The sequence below is a fragment of the Taudactylus pleione genome, unplaced genomic scaffold (genome assembly GCF_031769625.1).
Source record: "Taudactylus pleione unplaced genomic scaffold, aTauple2 ptg000041l, whole genome shotgun sequence".
Lineage (NCBI taxonomy): Eukaryota > Metazoa > Chordata > Amphibia > Anura > Myobatrachidae > Taudactylus > Taudactylus pleione.
This window is the reverse complement of record NW_028284443.1, coordinates 12524478-12541627: the sequence shown is the minus strand read 5'-3', so window position 1 is coordinate 12541627 and position 17150 is coordinate 12524478.

Sequence of the window (17150 nt, the reverse complement as noted above, 5' to 3'; positions counted from 1 at the left end):
ACCTTCAGAACCCAATTCAAACTCCTCACACTCACTTACAAAGCCCTCAACCAATCTTTTCGTATTTAAATCCCTGACCTTATATCCCTTCAAACTCCCGCCTGCCCACTTCGCTCCACAAACAAATGCCGCCTCTCCATCCAACTCATTACTTCCTCCCACGGCCAGATTAACAATGGGGCAGATGGAGCTACAGCTCCAGGCCTCCACATAAAAATAGGCCCATTGTCATGACAACATGATGTTGACTGGCCATCTGCTCTCCACACGGTCAGCCATATATTATAAGTCATAAAATTGTATTTCTATTTACCTCACAAAATGAAGCATTTTTTTTCTTTTACATATTAGGGAGACATTGGGGCTGAGAGTATAGGGTGTACACACCCACATGGCACTGGCCACACCCTCACAGCACTGGTCACGCCTCCTCTGCTTCTCATAATAGGCTCTTGATCATTTTCAGCTCCAGGCCCATGTGGCCCTCAATCCGGCCCTGCTTCCTCCCACTCTTGCCTTCAAGACTTTGCCCGTGCTGCTACTTTCCTCTGGAACTCTCTCCCTCTTCCTATCAGACTCTCCACCTCTCTACAATACTTCAAACAGGCTCTTAAGACCCACTTCTTTATCAAAGCCCCCAGCTGTCATTCTAACCCACTGCTCCATGCTCTTTGCTCACTGTCTCTGCCCACTGTGTACCCATGTATGTCTGCCTCTCCCCATTAGAATGTAAGCTCTTATGGGTAGGGCCCCTTTTCCCTTATGTACTTTGTCTTGTCTCACTTAGAAAATCGTCATCTCCTCACTGCCTACAACGGTACCTATCAGTCGCGCCGGGTGTCTCATGTGAGGTTGGGTATGGGATGCTGGCACCAGCATCCCGTCAGGGTTAGAATACTGACACTATGTTGGTCGGTATCCTAACCCTCCCCCTTTCCCTACCCTAACCCTCCCTCCCCGGTGCCTAACCCTAACATCCCTCCCCCTAGTGCATAACCCTAACCCTTAATCCTCCCCAAACCCCGCTACTTACCTTTGGGATTCCGGCGGTTGGGACACTGGCACCCGGATGCTGACAAGTGTCGGGATTCCGGCGTTGGCATTCTGACCGCCAGAATCCAAGCGGTCAGGATATTGACCGCATCCCTTCATGATTGACATGCTGTGGCCTTTTGGGATTGGGGAATGGGCAGCGTTGGCCAGTGTTCCCAAAAATGGGTGCATCTACCCTGTTTTCTGTGTGTGGCAAGACCAGTGTTGGCTTCTTCCGATGCATATTTACTGGCCTTTGCTACGGAAATGAGACGGCCATTCTGAGTAGCATTGGGCTCAGATGGCCAATGCCATGACTGATGGTCGCTCTGGAGATCCAATGCTACGTCTTCAGATACAGCACTCAGATCTGCGATGCCAACAGTGGGTTCAGACGCCTCCAGCAGCAAAGACGCAGCAGTGGTGTAAATAACGTCCATCGCTGAATCAGGCCATTTCAACTTGGACTGTCTTCTTGCCAACCTTCCAAACAACCCAGAATTATGAAGTGTGCATCTTATTATTGTCCCATGTATAGTTATTCCCATCTCTGTCATGGAAGACTGAAACTCCTTTAGACTTGACATTGGCCTCTTTTTGACCTCCCTTATTACAGTCTTGCCAGGACATATTCTTGTACCCTTCTCTGGATTGGTACTTCTCATTGATTTTGTCCCAGATTTACTAGGAATATTCTGCTGTTGTCTTCATTTCTTAGGGCCTGATTCAGTATGGATCACTATTGCGTTAGAAGCTGTGAATTCGCATTGAACGCAGCTACAAAAATCTGCTAATGGTTGCAAAAGCACCACTGACATAAAGACGCGCACTGCAACTTTCTCACGTCCGTCCACTGTCACTCTTATGTGTAAACATTGCTACCATCAACGCACACCGACCACTCAGGCAGCAATTACACTAGGTCTGAGCTGCCGCAGACACTGCAAGTCTCTGTGCAAGGAGTGGGCTCTCAAGCTGCGGATGCAATTGCAGTGGCTAATTTTTGCACGTCCAACGGCGTTCAAATGGACAAGCACACCTGTGTTTTTCTTACCACTCCGTCACCAACCCCAAATGCTCACAGCCTGTCACTCACTCTGCGATGGATTCCTCTGTGCATACGTAATCGCAGTGCGATCGCAGTGCAGCGCAGCGTATACGTATGCACAATGGCTAACAATTGCTCAATCTGTGTACGCAGTTGCATTTGCAAATGCAGCTGAAATCAGGCTCTTAGGGCCAAATGTAATAGGTAGTCTGTTTTAGTAACAGTACAAACTCGCACAGTTTGTACTGAAACTCACAAATTCAATAGCCTGCGAACTTTTCAGCTCGAGGCTACTGCATTTGCGAGTTTAGGCGAGTTTAGGACTATGTACACTGGCACCTTTTAATGCAAGTAGCATTAAAAGGTGCGAGTTTTAGAGAAGCTATCACAGATCAGTGAGATCCGTGATGGCTTCTGTGTGTGTAAAAAAAAAAAAAAAACGTGCACCCCCTCCCCAAAAGCATAACCAGCCTCGGGCTTTATAAAGCCTGTTCTGGTTCTAAAAATACAGGGGCCAAAATGCGTAGGGGGCCCCTGTATATTAAGAACCAGCACAGGGCTTTGTTGAGCTGGTCCTGGTTCTGGAAAATCTGGGGACAAAACGAGTAGGGGTCCCCTGAAAATTCCAGAACCGGCACTGAACTCTTTCTAGCGGGGGGATAATGCCACAGCCAGGGAAAACCTTTCACCGGTTTCCCCGGCCAAAGCATTATCCCTGGCTACTAGTCAGTCCAGGCCGGGGATCCCTGGGGAGTTGGGTACCCCCCCCAATAAAGGGGTACCCCTCTCCAGGGCACTCCAGGCCTAGACTGATAGCACGGGGTGGTGGGTGCCAGGTTGATTGTGTAAAGTGTAAAAATAAAATTAGCATATTGACTTTAGTTGTAGAACCACAAGTACCAGCAAGCCTTCCCTGCATGCTGGTATTTGAAGAACCACAAATACCAGCATGCGGGGCATTATGGGCCCGCTGGCACTTGTAATTCCACAACTAAAGAAATACATAAATAAACAAACATACACCGTGAGAGTAAAATTTTAATAAAACATACATGCACACTCACACTCACACATACTCACCTAGTATCTGAAGTAATCCATAGGGGTGTACCTGAAAAAAAAAACACATACTCACCTCTCCTATGCGTAGATTGCGTCCACTTATCCAAATAGGCAATCCAGGGGTTAAAATAAAAAACGCAAAAAACCCGATCCATGCCAGACTGAGCAAAGGTATGTGTGTACACATACCTTTGCACCGCATAAATGACCGGGGCACACGTGTGCCCCGTCAGTGAAGGGGCCGCCAGCCAATCAGGGAGCATCTCCGTCAGAGCAGCTCCCTGATTAGCTGAATGCGGCCAGCCTGTGTCTCCCATAGACTTCTATGGTGAGAAATCCCCATTGAAGTCTATGGTGGGAACCGCTACATCGTAGCCGCAAGATTAATTGAGGTTAATCTTGTGGTTACATCAATGATACAATGTCGTGACTGAAGCAGGTCAATGCTAGCCTGAAGCAGGTCTATTATTTGGGGACTTTTGGTAATCTTTTTTTTGCGAGTCTGAAACAGACACTCTATTACATTGGGCGAGTTGATTGTTTTCAATGTGAAAACATCTGGATGCGAGTTTGAGAATGGAGAGTTTTAGTAACTCTGCGAGTTATAGTGAACAGACACCCTATTACATTGGAGAGTTGTGAAAAATTGCGAGTTTAGCACCAAACTCGCAATTTACCAAAACAGACACCCTATTACATTTGGCCCTTAGTATTTGCTAGGAAATATGCAACCTAGGTCAGGAAGCTCGCAGTGACAGGTCTTTTTATGCTGACATATTTGACACACATTAATTGCACACAGGTATACTTCAATTGGAATCGGTATTTATTACCGCCGGACCTAAACCTGGCAGATGAATTACCAACGCTGGAAGGCTGGCAGATGAAAACTGAGGTGAGTATTTACCCTAACCCTCCCCTCTCCCCCTAACCATGACCATCCTTAGGGGTGCCTAACCCTAACCTCCCCCCTAGTGCCTAACCCTAACCTCCCCCCACGGGTGCCTAAACCTAACCCCCCCTTCCCACACACTAAACCTAACTCTCCCAGGGGGGTGCCTAACCCTAACCCCCCCCCAGGGGTGCCTAAAGCCCCCTCCCCTAGCCTAGCCCTAACTCTCTTGGGGGGGTGCTAACCCTAAGTCCCCTCGGGAGTCCCTAAACCGGTATCGGTATGAAATACTGCCGGCCGCATGACCGGCGGTTCGATTCCCAGCAGCGGCAGCCCGACACTGGAACAGGTCCCGGCAGCGGCAGCCCGACAGTGCTGGAAATCCAGATCGTCCCTATGTAAGTATTAACTAACCTAACCTACCCCCCTAAACCTAACCCTCCCTTAGGGGTGCCTAACCCTAGCCTCCCCCCCAAGTGCCTAACCCTAATCCCCCATCTAAGTGCCTAAACCTAACCCCCCCTTCCCTGCTGCCTAAACCTAAGTCCCCTGGGGGGGTGCCTAACCCTAACCTCTCCCCGGGGGTGCCTAACCCTAACCCTCCCTCCCCCTACCCTAACCCTAACCTCCCGGGGGGGTGCCTAACCCTAAGTCCCCCCTGGGAGCCATAAACCTAACCCTCCCCCCCGCAGCTGTCAGCTCGCGGCGCCCGGCATCCCTTCGATCGGGATGCCGGGCACCGGTCTCCCGGCATCGGGGAAATGAGTGGCGTCTACATCTAGACGCCGGACATTTCACTCTCGCCGGGATATGACAGTCGGGAAGCCGGCTGTCGGTATAATGTCAGGTGGCTTTCCGTTTGCATCCCCCTTAACCTAACCCTTCCCTCCCCCACGGCTATGAGCTCTCGACGCCTGACTTACCTACGTTAGGTATGCCGGTTGTTGGGATTTCGGCGTGGGGCTAATGATATTTAGACGACTATCATTAGTCCCATGCCGTACTTTCACTGTCGGGAAGCAGGTGGTCGGCATTTTGACCGCCGGCTTCCTGACTACATCCCCTTCAATAACATAACCTACTTATGTGACTTGTGAAGAAAATTGGTTACTTCAGAGGAAATCTAGTATGGATATAGGGCCTAATTCAGAGAAGTACACTATTGCTGTCATTGCTTAGATTTTCTAAGCAGAGAATATGAGAAAATATGCTACTGGTGCAGACACCGGGATTTGTATTGAGACACCCCCAAGCACCATTGCAAATCCAAGAAACTCTGTACTAACACACAGCCACATGCGCAGACCTTCAGAACCCAATTCAAACTCCTCACACTCACTTACAAAGCCCTCAACCAATCTTTTCGTATTTAAATCCCTGACCTTATATCCCTTCAAACTCCCGCCTGCCCACTTCGCTCCACAAACAAATGCCGCCTCTCCATCCAACTCATTACTTCCTCCCACGGCCAGATTAACAATGGGGCAGATGGAGCTACAGCTCCAGGCCTCCACATAAAAATAGGCCCATTGTCATGACAACATGATGTTGACTGGCCATCTGCTCTCCACACGGTCAGCCATATATTATAAGTCATAAAATTGTATTTCTATTTACCTCACAAAATGAAGCATTTTTTTTCTTTTACATATTAGGGAGACATTGGGGCTGAGAGTATAGGGTGTACACACCCACATGGCACTGGCCACACCCTCACAGCACTGGTCACGCCTCCTCTGCTTCTCATAATAGGCTCTTGATCATTTTCAGCTCCAGGCCCATGTGGCCCTCAATCCGGCCCTGCTTCCTCCCACTCTTGCCTTCAAGACTTTGCCCGTGCTGCTACTTTCCTCTGGAACTCTCTCCCTCTTCCTATCAGACTCTCCACCTCTCTACAATACTTCAAACAGGCTCTTAAGACCCACTTCTTTATCAAAGCCCCCAGCTGTCATTCTAACCCACTGCTCCATGCTCTTTGCTCACTGTCTCTGCCCACTGTGTACCCATGTATGTCTGCCTCTCCCCATTAGAATGTAAGCTCTTATGGGTAGGGCCCCTTTTCCCTTATGTACTTTGTCTTGTCTCACTTAGAAAATCGTCATCTCCTCACTGCCTACAACGGTACCTATCAGTCGCGCCGGGTGTCTCATGTGAGGTTGGGTATGGGATGCTGGCACCAGCATCCCGTCAGGGTTAGAATACTGACACTATGTTGGTCGGTATCCTAACCCTCCCCCTTTCCCTACCCTAACCCTCCCTCCCCGGTGCCTAACCCTAACATCCCTCCCCCTAGTGCATAACCCTAACCCTTAATCCTCCCCAAACCCCGCTACTTACCTTTGGGATTCCGGCGGTTGGGACACTGGCACCCGGATGCTGACAAGTGTCGGGATTCCGGCGTTGGCATTCTGACCGCCAGAATCCAAGCGGTCAGGATATTGACCGCATCCCTTCATGATTGACATGCTGTGGCCTTTTGGGATTGGGGAATGGGCAGCGTTGGCCAGTGTTCCCAAAAATGGGTGCATCTACCCTGTTTTCTGTGTGTGGCAAGACCAGTGTTGGCTTCTTCCGATGCATATTTACTGGCCTTTGCTACGGAAATGAGACGGCCATTCTGAGTAGCATTGGGCTCAGATGGCCAATGCCATGACTGATGGTCGCTCTGGAGATCCAATGCTACGTCTTCAGATACAGCACTCAGATCTGCGATGCCAACAGTGGGTTCAGACGCCTCCAGCAGCAAAGACGCAGCAGTGGTGTAAATAACGTCCATCGCTGAATCAGGCCATTTCAACTTGGACTGTCTTCTTGCCAACCTTCCAAACAACCCAGAATTATGAAGTGTGCATCTTATTATTGTCCCATGTATAGTTATTCCCATCTCTGTCATGGAAGACTGAAACTCCTTTAGACTTGACATTGGCCTCTTTTTGACCTCCCTTATTACAGTCTTGCCAGGACATATTCTTGTACCCTTCTCTGGATTGGTACTTCTCATTGATTTTGTCCCAGATTTACTAGGAATATTCTGCTGTTGTCTTCATTTCTTAGGGCCTGATTCAGTATGGATCGCTATTGCGTTAGAAGCTGTGAATTCGCATTGAACGCAGCTACAAAAATCTGCTAATGGTTGCAAAAGCACCACTGACATAAAGACGCGCACTGCAACTTTCTCACGTCCGTCCACTGTCACTCTTATGTGTAAACATTGCTACCATCAACGCACACCGACCACTCAGGCAGCAATTACACTAGGTCTGAGCTGCCGCAGACACTGCAAGTCTCTGTGCAAGGAGTGGGCTCTCAAGCTGCGGATGCAATTGCAGTGGCTAATTTTTGCACGTCCAACGGCGTTCAAATGGACAAGCACACCTGTGTTTTTCTTACCACTCCGTCACCAACCCCAAATGCTCACAGCCTGTCACTCACTCTGCGATGGATTCCTCTGTGCATACGTAATCGCAGTGCGATCGCAGTGCAGCGCAGCGTATACGTATGCACAATGGCTAACAATTGCTCAATCTGTGTACGCAGTTGCATTTGCAAATGCAGCTGAAATCAGGCTCTTAGGGCCAAATGTAATAGGTAGTCTGTTTTAGTAACAGTACAAACTCGCACAGTTTGTACTGAAACTCACAAATTCAATAGCCTGCGAACTTTTCAGCTCGAGGCTACTGCATTTGCGAGTTTAGGCGAGTTTAGGACTATGTAAACTGGCACCTTTTAATGCAAGTAGCATTAAAAGGTGCGAGTTTTAGAGAAGCTATCACAGATCAGTGAGATCCGTGATGGCTTCTGTGTGTGTAAAAAAAAAAAAAAAACGTGCACCCCCTCCCCAAAAGCATAACCAGCCTCGGGCTTTATAAAGCCTGTTCTGGTTCTAAAAATACAGGGGCCAAAATGCGTAGGGGGCCCCTGTATATTAAGAACCAGCACAGGGCTTTGTTGAGCTGGTCCTGGTTCTGGAAAATCTGGGGACAAAACGAGTAGGGGTCCCCTGAAAATTCCAGAACCGGCACTGAACTCTTTCTAGCGGGGGGATAATGCCACAGCCAGGGAAAACCTTTCACCGGTTTCCCCGGCCAAAGCATTATCCCTGGCTACTAGTCAGTCCAGGCCGGGGATCCCTGGGGAGTTGGGTACCCCCCCCAATAAAGGGGTACCCCTCTCCAGGGCACTCCAGGCCTAGACTGATAGCACGGGGTGGTGGGTGCCAGGTTGATTGTGTAAAGTGTAAAAATAAAATTAGCATATTGACTTTAGTTGTAGAACCACAAGTACCAGCAAGCCTTCCCTGCATGCTGGTATTTGAAGAACCACAAATACCAGCATGCGGGGCATTATGGGCCCGCTGGCACTTGTAATTCCACAACTAAAGAAATACATAAATAAACAAACATACACCGTGAGAGTAAAATTTTAATAAAACATACATGCACACTCACACTCACACATACTCACCTAGTATCTGAAGTAATCCATAGGGGTGTACCTGAAAAAAAAAACACATACTCACCTCTCCTATGCGTAGATTGCGTCCACTTATCCAAATAGGCAATCCAGGGGTTAAAATAAAAAACGCAAAAAACCCGATCCATGCCAGACTGAGCAAAGGTATGTGTGTACACATACCTTTGCACCGCATAAATGACCGGGGCACACGTGTGCCCCGTCAGTGAAGGGGCCGCCAGCCAATCAGGGAGCATCTCCGTCAGAGCAGCTCCCTGATTAGCTGAATGCGGCCAGCCTGTGTCTCCCATAGACTTCTATGGTGAGAAATCCCCATTGAAGTCTATGGTGGGAACCGCTACATCGTAGCCGCAAGATTAATTGAGGTTAATCTTGTGGTTACATCAATGATACAATGTCGTGACTGAAGCAGGTCAATGCTAGCCTGAAGCAGGTCTATTATTTGGGGACTTTTGGTAATCTTTTTTTTGCGAGTCTGAAACAGACACTCTATTACATTGGGCGAGTTGATTGTTTTCAATGTGAAAACATCTGGATGCGAGTTTGAGAATGGAGAGTTTTAGTAACTCTGAAAAATGCGAGTTATAGTGAACAGACACCCTATTACATTGGAGAGTTGTGAAAAATTGCGAGTTTAGCACCAAACTCGCAATTTACCAAAACAGACACCCTATTACATTTGGCCCTTAGTATTTGCTAGGAAATATGCAACCTAGGTCAGGAAGCTCGCAGTGACAGGTCTTTTTATGCTGACATATTTGACACACATTAATTGCACACAGGTATACTTCAATTGGAATCGGTATTTATTACCGCCGGACCTAAACCTGGCAGATGAATTACCAACGCCGGAAGGCTGGCAGATGAAAACTGAGGTGAGTATTTACCCTAACCCTCCCCTCTCCCCCTAACCATGACCATCCTTAGGGGTGCCTAACCCTAACCTCCCCCCTAGTGCCTAACCCTAACCTCCCCCCACGGGTGCCTAAACCTAACCCCCCCTTCCCACACACTAAACCTAACTCTCCCAGGGGGGTGCCTAACCCTAACCCCCCCCCAGGGGTGCCTAAAGCCCCCTCCCCTAGCCTAGCCCTAACTCTCTTGGGGATGCTAACCCTAAGTCCCCTCGGGAGTCCCTAAACCGGTATCGGTATGAAATACTGCCGGCCGCATGACCGGCGGTTCGATTCCCAGCAGCGGCAGCCCGACACTGGAACAGGTCCCGGCAGCGGCAGCCCGACAGTGCTGGAAATCCAGATCGTCCCTATGTAAGTATTAACTAACCTAACCTACCCCCCTAACCCTAACCCTCCCTTAGGGGTGCCTAACCCTAGCCTCCCCCCCAAGTGCCTAACCCTAATCCCCCATCTAAGTGCCTAAACCTAACCCCCCCTTCCCTGCTGCCTAAACCTAAGTCCCCTGGGGGGGTGCCTAACCCTAACCTCTCCCCGGGGGTGCCTAACCCTAACCCTCCCTCCCCCTACCCTAACCCTAACCTCCCGGGGGGGTGCCTAACCCTAAGTCCCCCCTGGGAGCCATAAACCTAACCCTCCCCCCCGCGGCTGTCAGCTCGCGGCGCCCGGCATCCCTTCGATCGGGATGCCGGGCACCGGTCTCCCGGCGTCGGGGAAATGAGTGGCGTCTACATCTAGACGCCGGACATTTCACTCTCGCCGGGATATGACAGTCGGGAAGCCGGCTGTCGGTATAATGTCAGGTGGCTTTCCGTTTGCATCCCCCTTAACCTAACCCTTCCCTCCCCCACGGCTATGAGCTCTCGACGCCTGACTTACCTACGTTAGGTATGCCGGTTGTTGGGATTTCGGCGTGGGGCTAATGATATTTAGACGACTATCATTAGTCCCATGCCGTACTTTCACTGTCGGGAAGCAGGTGGTCGGCATTTTGACCGCCGGCTTCCTGACTACATCCCCTTCAATAACATAACCTACTTAGGTGACTTGTGAAAAAAATTGGTTACTTCAGAGGAAATCTAGTATGTATATAGGGCCTAATTCAGAGAAGTACACTATTGCTGTCATTGCTTAGATTTTCTAAGCAGAGAATATGAGAAAATATGCTACTGGTGCAGACACCGGGATTTGTATTGAGACACCCCCAAGCACCAAATCCAAGAAACTCTGGGCCTGATTCAGATCCGCTTGCGAGCGCCATGCGCTCGCGAGCGGGTCGATGTTAGACCACTGCGCATGCGTACGCCGGAGCCGGCTCCGACGTGCGCATGCGCGAGACCTGGCTAGCGACGGGCACTATGTGTCTCGCATTTTGATCGACAGCTCGCACCGTTTTGGAGGCATGGCATGGGGATGGCTTCACAAACGGAGGCGTTCCCATGCGAACGCCTGCCGTTTGTGGGAGGCCCCAATCAGCACCTAATCAGCTCCTACCTATTATTTTATAGACTGTACTGATAAATGCTACTTCAAAGCTGATTAGTTGCTATGAGCAACTTCTCCACTGGTTCACTTCTCTGCATTTTCACTGCTTGATAAATAGACCCCTTTGTTCTTGTTTTCTTCATACTGTTTCTGTCTATGGGTGAGATATACTAAGCTTTGGAAAGTGATACATTGGAGAGTGATAAACTACCAGCCAATCAGCTCCTACTTGTCATGTTACAGTTATGAGCTGATTGATTGGTACAGTAGTTTATCACTCTCCGATTTATCACTTTTCAGATCTTAGTGCATATACTGTGTAAGGCCCTCCGGACCCCTTATGGCTCCATATAAATAAAGGACAGTAATAATAGTAATATATTTGCCTCTCAAGAGAAGTTGCAGAGTATGAGTGGATATGAAGCACACACACCACGGCTGTCCTAATCGTACACAGAGTAACTGCATAACTATAGTAATAAGCTTTGGAAGCTACATGAATAAAGCTTCTTAGATGTCGCCTACATTGAAAGAATTAGCTCTTCATTTTATTCCCCACTGCCATCTCAGTGGCACGCCCCAAGTTTCAGCGTCCTAGTCTGCAGCCTGATCAGCCCTCTCCCCTGTACTTCCAACAGTCCCTCAGTCCTCTCTCCCCCTGCAGCCACTGTCAGCCATGCTCGCTGCCCACTCCCCCGCCTGTCAGCGCCCCCTAGTGCTCTTGCCACCTCCAGACGCTTCAGCCATGCCTGCTGCCCACTCCCCCGTATTGCCTAAATGTGTCCCCACAGTCCTCTCTCCCCTGCAGCCACTGTTAGCCATGCCCACTCCCCTGTATTGCCTGTCAGTGTACCCGCACAGTGCTCTCCCCACCTCCAGCCGCTGTCAGCCAAGCCCACAACCAGTTCTCCCATACTGCCTGTCAGTTTCCACATAGACCTCACTCCACCTGCAGCTGCTGTCAGCCATGCCCGCTGCCTGCTCCCCAGTACTGCCTGCCAGTGTCCCCGCAGCCCTCTCATTTATTCCTACTGCAGCCGTCTCTGCAGTCCTCTCTCCCCCTGCAGCCACTATCAGCCATGCCTGCTGCCTGCTCCCCTGTACCCCCAGCATCTGTCCCCACAGTGTTCTCTCCACCTCCAGCTGCTGTCAACCATGCCCGCAGCCTACTCCCCCTTACTGCCTGTCAGTTTCCCCGCAGTCTTCTCTCCACCTGCAGCCACTGTCAGCCATGACCGCTGCCTGCTCTCCCATACTGCCTGCCAGTGTCCCGTAGCCCTCTCTGCCCTGAAGACTATCGGGTACTGTACGCCATCTCCAGATGGCATATAATAACACTGTCAAGTTACGAAAAAAATGCTTTCTCGGAACTTGATGAATGAAGTAATTTCTACATTCCCATACTAAAGTATGGGACCTGTGGAAATTATTGGGGGAAAAATGTAACTAGGAGATATCAGTGATATCTCCTGCATTACTAGTTTCATGAATGTTAATTTTCACCTGCTTTTGTAGAAATTAAGTGATGATGAATAGTGAGCATCAAACCACGGTGGGAAAAGCCGATGCGTGGTGTCACAATTCTCCCTGGGATAATATGGATGTTGGTCGTACTTATAGGATTTGCGTATACCCAGAGCAGAGGTAACCAGGGACTCCTGCAAGGAGGGCTGGTCTTTGCTGCACTCATTACGCAGGTTGTGGCCCTGTGACTCAGTTACTAATGTACGAGGTGGTGCACTCTGGAAGAACCGAAGGCAGGCAGTAAACAGGGTGCCATTATTTGTACACCAAGAGTTGAATCCGCACTAAATTAAACTTCACACAATTGGCTAGTAATAATCATCTATAGACCAACATCATAACTGTTATTGTGACTAATACCACAGCATTTGGTTGGTGGTTCCCCAAAATTTTAAGTAATCAAACTGTCAATGAATTTTGCAAAAGAGCAAAACAAGACATAAATAGCTTTTTGGGGGCTAGAGCGGTAGCTCTTTTGTCCACATTTCCCTGTGCAAATCAGCACCTGGATTTCTAGCAATTCCCAGTACACTTTCCAGTATTCTCTAGCAAGCCTGTGTTTAGGATCTCTAACAGTGTTCTATCATTTACTTAATTTAACATAGTTTCCGGTCTTCTGCCATTCCCAGGTACCTGTCCAGAGGGCCGCAACCTGCTCACTTGGTGCGGCGAAAACCAAATCCCAATTGGAGGGGTCACTAGAGAATACCACCAAGTGAGTTAGACTCCGCGCCTCTGGGCAGGTCTAGCCAAACCTGGGTTCGGCCGCAACTAGGAGACCTAGTTACAGTCACTTCCCTAGTCACCCGAACCTCCCGGCTCACCATCCTCTACAGAGGAACACTTGCACCGCATCATGACAGAGCTCCAGTTCTCCTGTCTCAATTGTTATACTGCCGTTTGTGTCATCCAGGCAGCACAGTTCGCATACTATCTACCTGCCGTTTGTGTCATGTAGGCGGCTCCCTGGATGTTAATTTGTTATTGTCTCGTTCAGAGAACCCCTGCCAGAAGATAGCGACAAGGGCCTCATTATTCCAATTGAGCACACAAGCTAGGGTTCTACATTTTAAGCCATATTGACCCACAGATTGGGGCCCCTGTTTGAGGCGCAAAATAGTGGAGGCTGCAGGCATCTCTCATCCAGACTCATCAAAAACCTTTTTGAATGCATAAAGGAAATTCACTCTATTGTGCACCAGAGGATTCTTTCTTTCCCATTAGGGAGAGGCCCAGGCCAAGGCCAGACCAGAATACTGGATTATGATATAAGCCACCTTTGTTCTTTCCATTGGGAAGTTGGTGGCCTGTATTTAAATTTTTATTGGACACTAATTCAGAAAACCCTGACAACTTTCGGGGTCCCCATCAAACTTCTGAGGGGTTAGGTATACACAGCTAAGATGAAGCAGAGCTGCAGGATGTGGCACAAGCTGCACCTAAAGAGGCTGGATAGCATCAACCCGCTGTATAAAAGTCCGCAAGTACTGCATTATCTGGGCTTAGTTGTTCTTGTCTCTCCTCTCTGTTAAGCAGATGTTTAAGGAGTTTTCTTCGAAGAAGAATTACAACCATGTTTCTTAGGCCAGAGCATACTGCCACTATTCGCTCTAAAAATATGGATGTTGGCTAAACTTGTAGGATTTGCATGTACCCAGAGCAGAGGCGCGTAGTCTAACATATTAGTGGTTTTCACATGGGACCCCTGCAAGGAGGTTTAGGCTTCGCTGTGCCCTATATGCAGGTAATGTCCCTCTGAATAGGTTCCTAATGTACAGGCTGGTGGACTCTGGAAGAACTAAAGGCAGGCAGTAAACAGGATGCAGTGAGGCAAACTGAGGAGTGGTTGTCAGAAACTGTCAAAACCAAGTGCCACAACCAGTGTTTGTTACCCTTGCCACTGGGTCACTTAACGCTTCTCTGGCCAGTCAGCTTGCTCCCTGATCACGGGATGTGCCTCCACTACTATTCCAGTAAGACGCAGGCTTCACTGTTCCCGGCCTGCTAGGCCGCAGCTCATATACAGCCAGCCCCGGAGTACTGCTGTCATGATCAGCTGATCGGGCCGACCAATCCCTAACCAGTCTGAGTCAGCCGGGACCTATATTATCAGTATATCAAGTTGCACGGGTAATCTCAGCGTGTTCCAGTGTGCTGTATCTGTGCTGTATCTGTTCAAAACATCCACCTGTCTGCTTAGGTGTATTGCTGTTCCTGTTTACCTGAATCCATTCCAGAGTATTCCACAGTTAACATCCATTCCAGTGTTCGGTCTGAATCTGGTCCTGTCATCTAAAGAGTGCTTCCAGACTACAGAGAAAACCCAGTCCAAGCCTGGTAAATCCTTCTGCCAAGATCTGCCACTCAAGTGTCCTGGACTACAGCCAAGTAAAACGAGTGCTTTATTATTATTATTATTATTATTATTATTATTATTATTATTATCAAGTAACAAGCAGTTCAGCCTGGTTAATCTACTTCTCTGCTACATACATCATACCTTCAACAACACCGATCACCCTGATGGTCTAGTGGGTATGATCCAGTATCTCTCTGCCGAGACCTTGGTTCGATTCCTGGTCAGGGAGGCATCTAACTACATGTCAAGAGGTCTCCTCAGGCCTGCCAGCTTTGCATATACACCTTCCACCTCCAATACAGACACCTACTCGACTCAGGTTCCATATAAAAAACAAGCGAGCCACCTGGTGGGCAATGCAATGCCATTATAGGACAAAACTAGGTCAGAAGAAAGCTAAAGTCTAAACCAGGAAGCCAATATAAGCAGTACCAAATAAGCAAGTGAGGAGAATCATAAGACGGACCAGATCAGAACACAGGTAAGTACACAGGGAGTCAAGCAGAACAGATGCTGGAGATCTGGTAGTGAGCCTAATTATCTGGCAGTGATAAACACTGCCAGAGCAATTTAAATAGGGTGGGCCATTTGAATTTGGCGGCAGAATGACAGGAGGCCGCTCTTAAATTCAGAGGGACGGCCCTGATTCAGAGCGAGTGCTCTGTCAGAGCATCCGGCTCTGAATCAGGGCCTTTGTGCGTACAGAAGACACGAGCCTGAAAAAAGGAAAAGCTGTACCCACGAGCCATACATTTAATCTCTTGAACTCGTGACAGTGCGAGCCATCTGCAAAGGGGGCGTGGCCTTGCCTCACACCACCATTTTGTCACTCTGGGGACGTGCCCAGCACTCCCGGAGATGATGGGCTCCCCCCAGAGACTCTCCTCGTGTAGATGCCATGTTCATGCGCTTCTGGGTAAAGTGCCCGGAGCTATTTAACTATTCCTCATGGTTAGCCCACGGTTAGCTACAAAAGTTAGCTACAGACCTAGGGATAAGTGGCAGGAGGTATTCAAGTACTGCCCTTAGTACGCACCCAAAACCGAAAAGCCTCGAGTTTAGCCACACAAAGCGGCTAAACCCAACTAAAGTCCTGACCGCAGTGCGAAAAGTGCTGTTTGGCCCTAATGTGCGCATGTGGTATGGAACCTAGACTGCAAGCTCCACTGGGGCAGGGACTGATGGGAATGGCCAAATATTTCTCTGTAAAAAGTGCTGCGCAATATGCGTGCGCTATATAAATAACTGATAATATATAAATTGCCCTCATAGAATACACACCTCTATTTGAAGTGAAGTATTTCTATGATAGAAATACATAGCAATACGTCCACTTCAAATTCAAATAGCTAACAAAAAACCGCAAGATGTCAACAAACATCCACTTTCAAAACAAATATATATTTAATTACCAAAAAGAAACATTTAATTTGTAGGCAGTAAATAATATATTTTCCCAGTATATATATTCCCAATAGTTTATTTTCACTAAATATGTGTGTATAGAAGAGAGAGGCACACACACATGTACACATTTTAAAATCAAGGCATTAACATACTTATTGGAAAAAAAAGCTGTTTTGTGTGTGTGTGTGTGTGTGTGTGTGTATATATATATATATATATATATACATATATATATATAATATATATATACATACACTACACATTTGGGAGTTTAAACAAAAATATCTTATTATTATCATTTTTTTAAAAACCTAAACTGAGTAATCAAACTAAAATACTTTATATAATGTACCCCCCAAACCATCTCCCCCCCATCTCCCTCCCCCAAGGCTGCAACATCCCCAAGTCTCTAGGCCAGTGACAGGCAGCCTGACTGGTGGTGATAACTGCTCACCTTCACTTCTATGTGGGCGTCCTACGAGGAGTTTTTGTGTGCCGCTCCTCATCATTGGCCCAGCGGTGATGCTGCTTTAAGAATAAGCCGGCGAGCGGGTGTGCTGCGCCCGCGTGATGTCATCACGCCACGTTGCGCAGCCAGAGGAGGCGGAGCTACAAGGCAGCCATAGTCCTCCTGGTCAGCGGGTGGACATTATGTATTCGCGGCTCAGCTGTCTGTATCAGTAGCCGCTCAGGGAAATGAATTGCAGCCCGGTGGCTTCACGTCGCCCTCTACCGGCTGGCGCCCTACGCGCTGGCGTAGTTAGCGTAATGGGTGGGCCGGCCCTGCCAGTGGTGTATCTATAATGGGTGCAGTGTGTGCGGAGCACACAGGCCCCCGGGTCCAGGGGGGCCCCGCACCGCACACCTTGCACCCATATTATTTTAAACTTACCTGCCCGTGGTACCGCGGCGAGTGTCAGCGCTGCTAAGAACACTGGAAAATGGCCACTGACC